Below are 12,070 nucleotides of genomic sequence, written 5' to 3'. Positions count from 1 at the left end.
TCAGAGAGCAAGTACCCAAGCCAAAGGGAGGCGGGTCGCGACTTGGCTTAGTGAGTCGTGGCATGCCCCCATCACAGAGAGCTCCCCAGGCCAAACAGGCCACGTGCGCCGCAGCGCGCCTCCTTCAAACCCAGAAAATCTGGGTTTTCTCCTCCTTCTTCCCAGCCAAGAACCTCAAAACCTTAACCCAGAATTTTACCTAAACAAACCTACCAATCACTATCAAACTAGATACGAATTCAAGACCTTAATTAACCTATTGAACATAAAATTACCACAATACAAACTGAAGTTTCTATCCCAATTCAGTGACAATTCATCATTCAATTACTCATATTAAATCCCATTCTAATAAACTAAACTCTCCAAAAAAACCAGGTTATGAACTTACCTTAACTTTGGTGGAATCCACAGAAGTTCCAACTTAAATTTCTAGCTTGAATCCCCCTAGCTTTCCCTTCTGTTTTCCTTCAATTTCCAGCTCAATTCCCCAGCCTATGCTCCTTGAATTTCCCAAGTCTCAAAGCTTCAACTTCTTCAAGAGTGGGAGAGAAATCGTGAGAATAAGAGAGAGAGATTGAATTGTTTCTACCCCTTTCTACCATAATCCCAAGTAACTTCTGAGTTTATCCCTTGATAGACAAAAGACTCTTTTGCCCCTTCTTGCTATACTAAATCCTTTAATTATTCTAAGGGTAAATTAGTCATTTTCCCCCAATTCCCACTAACTCCTCAAATGTTCCTACTATTTTCCAACTAATCCCGTCACCTAATTAACTACCAATCATTTATTCAATATCTAATCATTCCAAAAATATTCTCTAAATTGCCAAAAAAAAATACCCCTAGGCTCCCCCAAGCCAAGTATTGAACCCCGTTGTGACTATTTCGCCAATCCGCTCTCTAAGCCCGTCTCGAGCCACATGTTGCATATATATCCACATAATAATGTGGTCTCAACAACTAATCACATTTATGCCCTAAACGGGCCAAAATTACAAATATGTCCTTATAAGCTATAAAGGGCCCACGTGCATATCTAATACTCACAAACATGCATGTCACATAGTCATATAATCAGATTAATCATGCATGCCACATAATCATGCATTAAATCATTAAATCACACATATACCAATTATGCCCTCTCGGCACACTAATCAAGGCCCTTAAGCCTTATTAGCAATTTTGGGTCGTTACATCATATCTATGATTAACAATCCCACTCAATTATACTACCGAGTTCCCAAGATGTAAGTATGGGCTAGTCCGTAGGGTAAGCTGGTAACGAACAAGTTAAAGAACTCAAATAATACAATTAGTTAGAATACTAACCACTCAAAATTGAGATTGAATTGACCTATGGTCAACTATATGATATGACTGGAATAGATAATAACGGTATGTTTACTTATCTTATCTACTATCAACATCGGTCCAGTCTGATGTAACAAATACATCCAATGTTATCTACTTTGCTAATGTTCTGGAAAGAACATAACACTGCAATGTGTAAGTAGATCATATCGTAGATTTGCAAGTTAGTGTAAATCTTATGCACTGACTAATCTTAGGACTAACTTAGTTTGAACATATAATCATATTTATATTCCACTGTGATTACGTCACTATGAATATGATTAGCTATATGCTCGGGATTTAATATAAGTTTATATTAAAGAAATAATCATGAAAATAAAACATGTGAGCAAAGAGATTGACCAAGTCAAAAATTAATTTCTATTCTTTTGTTGATAATAAAATGAGATTACAATGAAATTGGGGTTTAATTAGGGCATAAAACCCCAACAAACTCCCACTTGTACTAATTGAAACTAATGCCTTAATTATACTAATCCCATTTCCTTGATATGCTTATCATATGTAGCTTCTAGTAGTGTCTTTGTAAACGGATCTGCAAGAATGTTTTCAGATGCAATCTCCATATCCTTCACATCTCCCTTGGCCACATATTCTTGAATTATGTGATACTTCCTTTCTATATGCTTACTCCTCTTGTGACTACAAGGTTCTTTCGAGTTGGCTATCGCCCCTATATTGTCACAAAACAACACAAGCAGTTTATCCATATCTGGAATAACACCAAGATTCGAATAGAATTCTTTAGCCAGACTATTTCCTTAGCTGCTTCTGACACAATTATGTATTCAGCCTCCATGATGGAATCTGAGATCGCATACTGCTTTACACTTCTCCATATCACAACTCCACCCCCAAGAGTAAACACCATTCCAGAAGTAGACTTCCTGTCATCAACATCAGTCTGAAAATCTGAATCGGTGTAGCCTACAGGGTTCAAAACACCACCCTTGTAGCCTAACATATAATCCCTAGTCCGCATTAAATACTTCAGGATATGCTCAAGTGCTATCCAATGTTCCGGTCCTGGGTTTGACTGATACATGCTCACTACTCCCATTGCATAGCAGATATCTGGTCTAGTACACAACATAGCATACATCAGACTTCCAACTACAAATGCGTAAGGAACTTTTCTCATTGCATCTTCCTCATCAGGAGTTTGGGGAGACTGCTTCTTTGAAAGATGAATTCTATGGCGAGACGGTAGACATCCTTTCTTGGAATTTGTCATTGAGAAACGTTCAAGCACTTTATCAATGTCAGTTGCTTGAGATAGAGCTAAGAGTTCGTTTTTTCTATCCCTAATGATCTGGATACCTAGAACATAACTAGCTTCACCCAAATCCTTCATTTGGAATTGAGTGCTTAGCCAATTCTTCACATCTGATAATTTCTTAACATTGTTTCCAATGAGTAAGATATCATCTACATAAAGAACCAACAATACCACTATTTAATTTTCCTTCAATTGGTAAACACAAGGCTCATCAATATTTTTTTCAAAGCCATAGGTTATGATTATTTCATCAAACCTAAGATTCTAGGAATGAGAAGCTTGCTTAAGTCCACAAATGGGCCTATGCAACTTGCAAACTTTTCCTTCATGTCCAGCTACTTTAAATCCTTCTGGTTGATCCATATAAATGACTTCATCAAGCTCCCAATTAAAAAAATTCATCTCGACGTCCATTTTCCATAACTCATAGTCAAGAGCAACTGCTATGGATAGGAGGATGCGAATGGACTTGAGCATGGCTACCGGACTAAAAGTTTCCTCATAGTCCACACCCTCTCTTTGGGTATAACCCTTTGCCACTAATCGAGCTTTATAAGTTTTGATATTTCCATCAACACCTCATTTCTTCTTGTGGATCCACTTGCACCCAATGACCCCAAAGTCACTAGGTGCTTCCATAAGATCCTAGACGAAATTTGAGTGCATGGACTCCATTTCTTGTTTCATGGCTTCGGGCCATAGTTCCTTTTCAAGGCTAGCCATTGCCTATTTAAAAGACAATGAATCATCATCACTAGTGTCACCAACAAAAATATTGGATTCACCATCCAAACCATAGTGAACTGGGTTCCTAGAAACCCTCCCACTACGATGACGCTCTGTAACTGTTTGCTCAGGAACAGCGGTACTTTCTTCATTTAAATCGACTTGCAGAGTGGGAATTTCATCATCAACTCACGTTGATGACAATGGAACATTGGTTGGAATCAATTATTCAACCCGCTCCTCTAAAACTACTCTGCGACACGGTTTGAAGTTTTGGACATAGTCATTTTCCAGAACAGATGCATTCGTAGAAGTAAACACTTTCTTTTCTAAATGAATATATAAAATTCCACCCCGAGTACCTTTAGGATAGCCAACAAACATGCAAACTTCGGTTCGCGGTTCTAGCTTTCCTTCCTTTTTCCTCAGGACGTGGGCGAGACACCCCCAGATTCTATAATGGCGTAATCTAGGTTCACGACCATTCCAGCATTCTAAAGGTGTCTTGGGGATTGATTAATACGGCACGACATTGAGAATGTCGTTCGCGGTTTCAATTGCATGTCCTCAGAATGAAGTTGGCAAAGTTGAGTAACTAAGCATGCATCTAACCATTTGCAATAAAGTTCTGTTCCGGCGTTCCACTACACCATTTTGTTGCGGAGTACCGAGGGCAGTAAGTTGTGATAAAATCCCAAGTTCAGTTAAATGATCTTGGAATTGCATATTCAAATATTCTCCACCCCTATCAGATCACAAGATTTTTAACGTTTTACCTAATTGGTTCTGAGTCATTGCTAGGAATTCTTGAAACTTTGAAAATGGTTCTGATTTCCAATGCATTAGGTAAAGACATGAGTATCTAGAGTAATCGTCAATGAAAGTGACGAAATACTCAAAACTACCTCTGGCTTGTACATTCAAAGGTCCACAAACATATGAATGCACAAGTCCAAGTGGTTCTTTGGCCTTATCACCCTTTGCAAAGAATGGATGCTTGGTCAGTTTGCCTTCTATACAAGATTCACAGACAAGTAATTCGCCTAAGGTTAGTTCCCTCAAAGACTCGTCCTTTGTAAGCCCTTGAATCTTATCATAGCCAATGTGGCCTAGTCTCAAATGCCATAAATACTTCATGTTGTCGTTATTGGTCTTAAGACGTTTATTGATCCTAAGTTTAGCAACATTGAATAAATCATTGTTAAGAGCGAAGGGTTCGTTAGGTCGCATAATATAAAGCCCGTTTTCCAAACATGCAATACATAAGTGTGATCCATTGAAATAAATAGATATATTAGAACTTGTGAAAGTCATAATAAATTGTGCTAATTGCAACAAGGAACTGAAATTAAATTTCTACTAAAATCCGGAATAAAAAATACATCTTTCAAAATTAAAAATTTATTTCCGAACTTCAGACGAGTTCTTCCTCTAGCTTGGACCGCAACAAACGCTCCGTTCCCAACTCTAAGCTTTTAGCCGCCTACGTCTATTTCCTCCCACAATTTAAGAAGTTGTAAAGAATTATAAACATGGTTAGTAGATCCAGAATCAATAATCCAAACAAATTTATCATTCTCTAAAACACATATTTTTTAAGATAGATGAACACCTTTGTTTTTCGCTGCTAGAAACTTGGGACAATCCTGTTTCCAATGCCATTTCTCTTTGCAGTGAAAGCATTTTCCTTTACCTTTCTTGTTCTTTTTCTTCCCCTTAGGCGTATGTGCATTTGTTTGTGCACTCATCTTTGCTGCCTTTGCAGGCTTGGGGTTGTCTTTTTGTTCACCTTTCCTCTTGTTTCTAGCTTTCGAAGATGAAGCTAGGTTAGCTTCAGCCTTAGCTGGATTAGCAACAGTAGTAGTAGTTGTCTTCTTTTCTCCTCCTTTACTTGGTCCACCCATGATAGACTCAAAAGTCTAAAGCTCGTTCATGAGCTGCGTCAGACTATAGTTGAGTTTATTCAACACATAGTTGGTGGTGAACGTCAGGAAAGCTGGAGAGAGACTGTTAAGGATTAAGCCGACTTGATTTTCCTCATCTATTGTTGCTCCATGTAGTTCAGCTTCCTGAAAGTAGATTTTCATTTTGATCAGATGATCGCTAACATGTTGAGAAGGTGCCATTCGAGCATTGGCATATTTCTTGGTTGTCTCAAAACGAGTCTGCGCTGACTTGGCACCAAACATGTCTTGGAGCTGATCCATGATTTCGTAGGTCATCTTGACATTCTCCATCTTTGTCTTGAGAGTGTCGACCATACTAGTCAACATATAGTACCGCGCCTTGTTGTCAGCCGCCTGCCAATGCTCATACTTATCCCTCACAAACTTGGTGGCTCCTTCAGCTGGAACTTCCGGGGATTCCTCAATCATAATGAACTTGGAGTTGTCACCAATCAACACAATGTTGATATTCTGCTTCCACTTAAGGAAGTTTTCTCCAGTGAGTTTCTCCATAGAAAGTTGAAATAGGATGGGAGTAGACACAACCATACTTAAAACTACAAATTATCAATAAAATAGAAATGAATCACATTTTCTCAATAAAACTCCTATTCACACAAATTTCAAGAAATAGCACAACATATACCAAAAGTATGTAAGATATGAAAAAAATACACAAATAATCATATCTCTATTTCTTTAGGTTTTTAACTATTCTATGATATCGTTGTCCCAGTTGGCAAGAGTAAAAAATATCATTAATTAAATAGAGTTGTAAACTCATTTAATAATGGACACCTTTAATAACAACCTACTATTTGATCAAAATAAGAAAACAAAATCTCTTATTTTACGAGCTAGACCCACAGTTTCGATAATCAATAGATTTAGTCCTAGTAGTCACCGTAGGGGTGAGTCTAGTAGAATTTGACCTATAATTATCTATCTTTAGAAATCTAACATTGTCAAAATAACTAATGAACACCTTTCGTAGGGGGAAAAATTAAAGCATCTCGAAGCCCCATTAAGCTATTGACTTTGTTAAACCAGCGGTGGAGATCGAATATAATTCTTAAAATAAGCTCATTATAAAAATAGTATTTTTAAAATTAATGACTATGATTCTCCAAAAAATTGTAAAATAAAATTTTTAAAACCAAAGTCCTATAATTTCCTATTAATTCTAAAGTGTCACATTGAAACAAATTCAATTAAATCAGAATTAATTTGTTGCTAATTAATATTTAGGTTTAACTATTATAATGAACCTATACAATTAAGTCCAACTCAGGCAAATGGGCCTTAACAATTGGGTTTGTATGGAGGAGGGCTGGCTCCAGTATGTCATTCCCACTACTAAGGCCCCCTTACTTCCATACAAGGTCCAAAAGACAGGAATTTAAACATTCATTTTATTAATTGTTATTAATTGATTAGGCTCACTATAGTAATGCAAAGCAAATGAGCATTCACAAGTGGAACAACTCACAAGAGATGAATTTAAACTTTACATTTTCTAATGGGCCCAAAAAAAACCTATCATTTTATGAATATTTTATTTGGCAAAATCCATATATTAAGAAAACATATGAGCCACTATATGCATCTAAGCCTAATTGCAAAAATACCACATGTAGTTCAAACATACATGTTATAATTTGATGGGCCTAATCATGTTACTATATGAGCAATTCTATGAATTTTATGCAAAAAAAAATAGCACAATTTATTTCATTTGCAAAAATACTACAATTAATTTTCTAGAATTTATCAAAAATTCGAATTAATTAATTTTTTTTCAGAAATAAGTCAATTTAAATGAAATTTATCAACAATTAACAAAAGTTAATTTAAATTTCATTTATCAACAATCAACTTGGTTTAGGTTATTTTGAAAAATATTAATTTAATTTAAATAGGATTTATCAACAATTATAATTTAAATCCCATTTATAAAAAAATATTTTATTAATTGGTTGAAAAAAATTATAGTTTTAAAAATTTAACCAATTTTAAATTTTAAAATCAATATCTTAGCTGTTTTTCAAAAATATATTGTGTTGCTACAACTATAAGCAAATATTTTAACAATGTAAAAAATATATATTAATAATTATAACAACTCTAAAATAACTTAAAATAGTTAAACAAATTCAAATATCCATGAAAATATCTAACTAACAAATTTCAAATAATTTAAATATTAAAAGCTATAGAATAAACAGATATTAATATTTTTAAATAAAGATTTAATAAAAATAACAATTATTTAAAAGAAAATATGTTTAATATCTCATATCTTAATTCTAATATTTTAATATATTAAAAGATTTAAAATTAAGTAGTTAGCCTATTTTTAAATTTGAATTCTTTGTAGAAAATATCTAATTTTTAAACATCAAACAACAAAAATATCTTATTTTAAAAAATATTTTTGAAAGATAATAAATATGATATTTTGGGTTCGACATATAAAAATCAATTTTATAATTTTATTTTCTTTAATTTTATAAAAAAAAAAATCTGGATGATGGGTACTGTTCATCGTGTGCAGGGCTAGGCGTGCGCGCGCGGGTGTCTGGGCGGATGCGCGCGCGGCAGGCAGCCAGGCAAAATAATTTCCAAAAAAAATTTGTGCAATTTTTTCAAACCAAAATAATTTCTAATTAATTTTTACCATGTTTCACACAAAATAAAGCATTTATAAAAATTAATGGCATAAAAAACACAACAAAATAACCTAAAATTGCTAATAATCACATAAAATTCAATATGCTTCATAAAAACATTAAATCCATCAAATTATTCAACACATCAAATAATTCAATTTTTAACATGTTCATGCATGAAAATAAAGATTAACAAAGGCTCTGAGGGCAGTTGTTGGGAAAACTTATACATGGTCATGTTTATTTTCATGTAAATCATATATTAAACATATTAATATAAGATAGCCTAGAACACGTGTTTCTAAAATTGAATTCATACAGAGATAATGATAAGAACACTTACATTATTGTGTTGCGAAATGATTGAGTCCTTCCCTCAGTTTCTCTAACCCTTGTATCCTTTATGTCGTAGAGTATCACTAAGAAACTGAATTGTTCTTCAATTTTCTTCACAGCCTTCCAAAGTATCCTTAGAATCACCTAGACTAGGGTGAGCAATTCTCAACACATGAAATAGATACAGAGAGAGGAAGAGAAAAGAATATTGTGGCTTAGAAAATGACTTATGTTGTAGAGAGAATCTAAAACCTACTAGATCTTCTGATCTTTTCAGAAACAAGTGTGTTTTCAACTCTCACTTAGCACTCATTTTATGGACTCAATTAGGCCATTGATTTTAATTACAAAATCAATAAAATAATAGTCAATTATCATCCCTAGGTCGAAATTCTCATGGGCTTTAGGCCCGTGAAATTTCTCATTTTAATTATTAGCTCATTGGACTTAAAATCAAGGCATGTATTATTTTCTATTGATTAATTAATTAAATAATTATTTAAATCTTTTATCAAATTAATTATTTATAATTTGAACCTTGATTTAAACTTATTTATTAATTTAGGCAACAATTTACCTTAATTAATAAATATGCTCTAATTTCTCTTTTCTTCTCTAAATTACATAACTCCGTGAAACTATCCAAGATTAACCTGGTCAACTTTGATAATTCTAATTGATAATTAAATCAATTAATTGAGACTATCCAGGTGATTGTATCCAAGGTACAGTGGGGGACCATGGACCTATGAAATCAAGCTCCAATAAGTTTTCATAAATCTAACAAATAAATTTACTAACTTATTAATTTATCGTGACTCTACTAAATACTCGAAATTGCACTCTTGAATTCATAGAACACTCTATAAGCAATATAGATACGTTATTAATTATCCATTGTTACAACCATAATTTTCATTCAATCATCTATAGACGGTCTACAATAAGATGAGACTAAAATGTCGTTTTACCATTCATTGTATTTTATCCTTAAAACACTTAGTTCCTTGTAAATAATATTTCAGTAAACTAATATTAATTACTAAAATGAGATCTATATCATTTAGCCCCTTGAACCAAACTAAAAGGAAATCATCGTTTCACTTCTTCATCAGAAGCTATAGATGTTCATACCTATGATTAACACTCCCACTCAATTATACTACTGAGTTCCCAAGATGTAAGTATAGGCTAGTCCGTAGGGTAAGCTTGTAACGAACAAGTTAAAGAACTCAAATAATACAATCAGTTAGAATACTAACCACTCAGAATTGAGATTGAATTGACCTATAGTCAACTATATGATATGACTAGAATAGATAATAACGATATGTTTACTTATCCTATCTACTGTCATATCGGTCCAATCTGATGTAACAAATACATCTGATGTTATCTACTTTGTTAATGTTCTGGAAAGAACATAACACTGCGATGTGTAAGTAGATCATATCGTAGATTGGCAAGTCAGTGTAAATCTTGTGCATTGACTAATCTTAGGACTAACTTATTTTGAATATATAATCATATTTATATTCCACTGTGATTACGTCACTATGAATATGATTACATATATGCTCGAGATTTAGTAAAAGTTTATATTAAACAAATAATCATGAAAATAAAACATGTGAGCAAAGTGATTGACTAAGTCAAAAAATTATTTCTATTCTTTTATTGATAATAAAATGAGATTACAAAAAATTGGGTTTTAATTAGTGCATAAAACCCTAACAGTGTCAGAAAAGTGTTACCCAAAAAAGTTGTGAGTTGTAACCTCGTAAATGTGCCCTGTGTGATACACATGGACTCACCACCTCCTTAACTACGGGAATGTGTATTTAATAACATTTATATCCCATTAATTAAGAATTTTTTTTAATAAATCCCCATTGAGGGAATTAATTTCTCTCAACCATCTATAAATAGGGCTAGGATACACATTGTAAATTATCCATAGTTCTTTTATTCAGAGCATTGCTAAAAGCTGCTTGAACTCCATTAAAGCTCGAAACCCTCAAGCTTCCTCAAATCCTAATACAAGTGACTCGTAGATTATGGTTAATTAATAACCCGAACCACGTAAAATCTGTGTGTTTCTTCTTACATTTTCTTTAAGCTTTAGTAATTAGTTGATAGCGAAAAAAGACAGTCAACAGTGAGTTTTAAATATTCCCATGAATCATAATCTTGGGGTCCCACAAAATAATCAATAAAAGTAATTAAATGAAAAAATTAATCCTAAAATATATCACAATATATTGTGTTTTACTTCTTCAACCTGTCGTTATTTTTGTTTGTTTGTCATTGATAACATCTTTTCTGCAATTTCAAGTTACATTTCTTCAATATTTTACTCTCTAAAATTTATAGATTATTTTAATCCAAATTTTATAGAATTGAATATGTTCTATTTCAAAATTTGTATTACTCAAGCTTTTTATAGTGTTGACCCTGATTTTGGCCAACTGACACGGAGTCAGAATACGCTTGACGTGGAAGGATACGTTGAAATAAATGTAATGACGAAAATAATAAGAACACAACATTTTAGAGTGGTTCGGCCCCAGGATCTGGTAATAACCTACGTCCACCTAGATTGTTATTGATATAAGATCAAAAGGAGTGATCAAAGAACTAGGGTTCAATGAGTTTCACCAACCTCCGAAGAACAAGACAATATCTCAAATAGAATCCCTCTAGTCTCAAATAATTCGAAAGCCCCAAGTCCCTTCCTTGAGCTATCTTTCTCTATTTATAGGCTCAAGGGGGATTACATGAATTTGTTACAGATATTCTTTCCTAAATAATAGGATACTCAGGAGATTGTGTGAGTCAATTTCGGGATTTACAAAGATCTTTATAGAAACATCATGAAGCATGCGGAACCCGCGACCATACTGGTCGCAGGTAAGTTTCGGCTGCCTACTGCTTATAATTTGTCTTCTGGTCGATATCCTAGCAGAGTTCCTCCAAGTGTCAGCCACGTGTCTGGGAATCACTTGCCACGTCATCCATGCCAGTTTTTGGGATAACATTTGCCCCCCAATTTTATTTATTACGAGCAATAAATAAACTTTTGAGGAAGCGACCCTTCGGTGACCCCGCCATACCTGTCAGAACCCTTCATGTGTTCTTGGAAAAAGCAACCTACTCTTGTCTAATCACAGCTTTTCGCTTCCCCAGTAATAATTCGACGGCTATCTCATTTCCCCATACTTCGAAAAAGGGGAAGCTGATGATTACTCCCTTTTAATGCCACAGACAAAAATATATATATATAACATCTCTGAAGTTCTCCTTTTCTTTTTACACACGCCATTACTCTTTCAAGAAACCCTAAAACCAGAGCTTCCATTTTCTTCTGGAGACCGTCCTTCTGTGTTTTCAAGACCCAGCCCGAGAGTTCCCTGATCTCCGAAAACTCTTACCAACCTCCACGATCTTCTTCCTGGTAAGTCTTGGAACCTTTATGTTTCATATTTTTGTAATGCATGTTTCTGTATGTTGACTGTTGAGTTCATCTATTTCTGGGTTGAGATGCTTGTCAGTAGAATGTCTTGTGGGTGAAAAAAGTTACGAGTTAGTTTGATAGTCGAGATCATACTTTTTAGGACGTAAAACCGAAGTAAAAGTTCGATTTTTATGCCAGCCAAAAAAATAGGTTTTTCCCTCCCTAAGAAGAGTTGAAAAAGCTTTTACGAAAAACTTTTTGCTTTCACCCTTTGATCCGT

This window comes from Humulus lupulus, chromosome 7 (genome assembly GCF_963169125.1).
Source record: "Humulus lupulus chromosome 7, drHumLupu1.1, whole genome shotgun sequence".
Lineage (NCBI taxonomy): Eukaryota > Viridiplantae > Streptophyta > Magnoliopsida > Rosales > Cannabaceae > Humulus > Humulus lupulus.
This window is presented reverse-complemented; position numbering follows the sequence as displayed.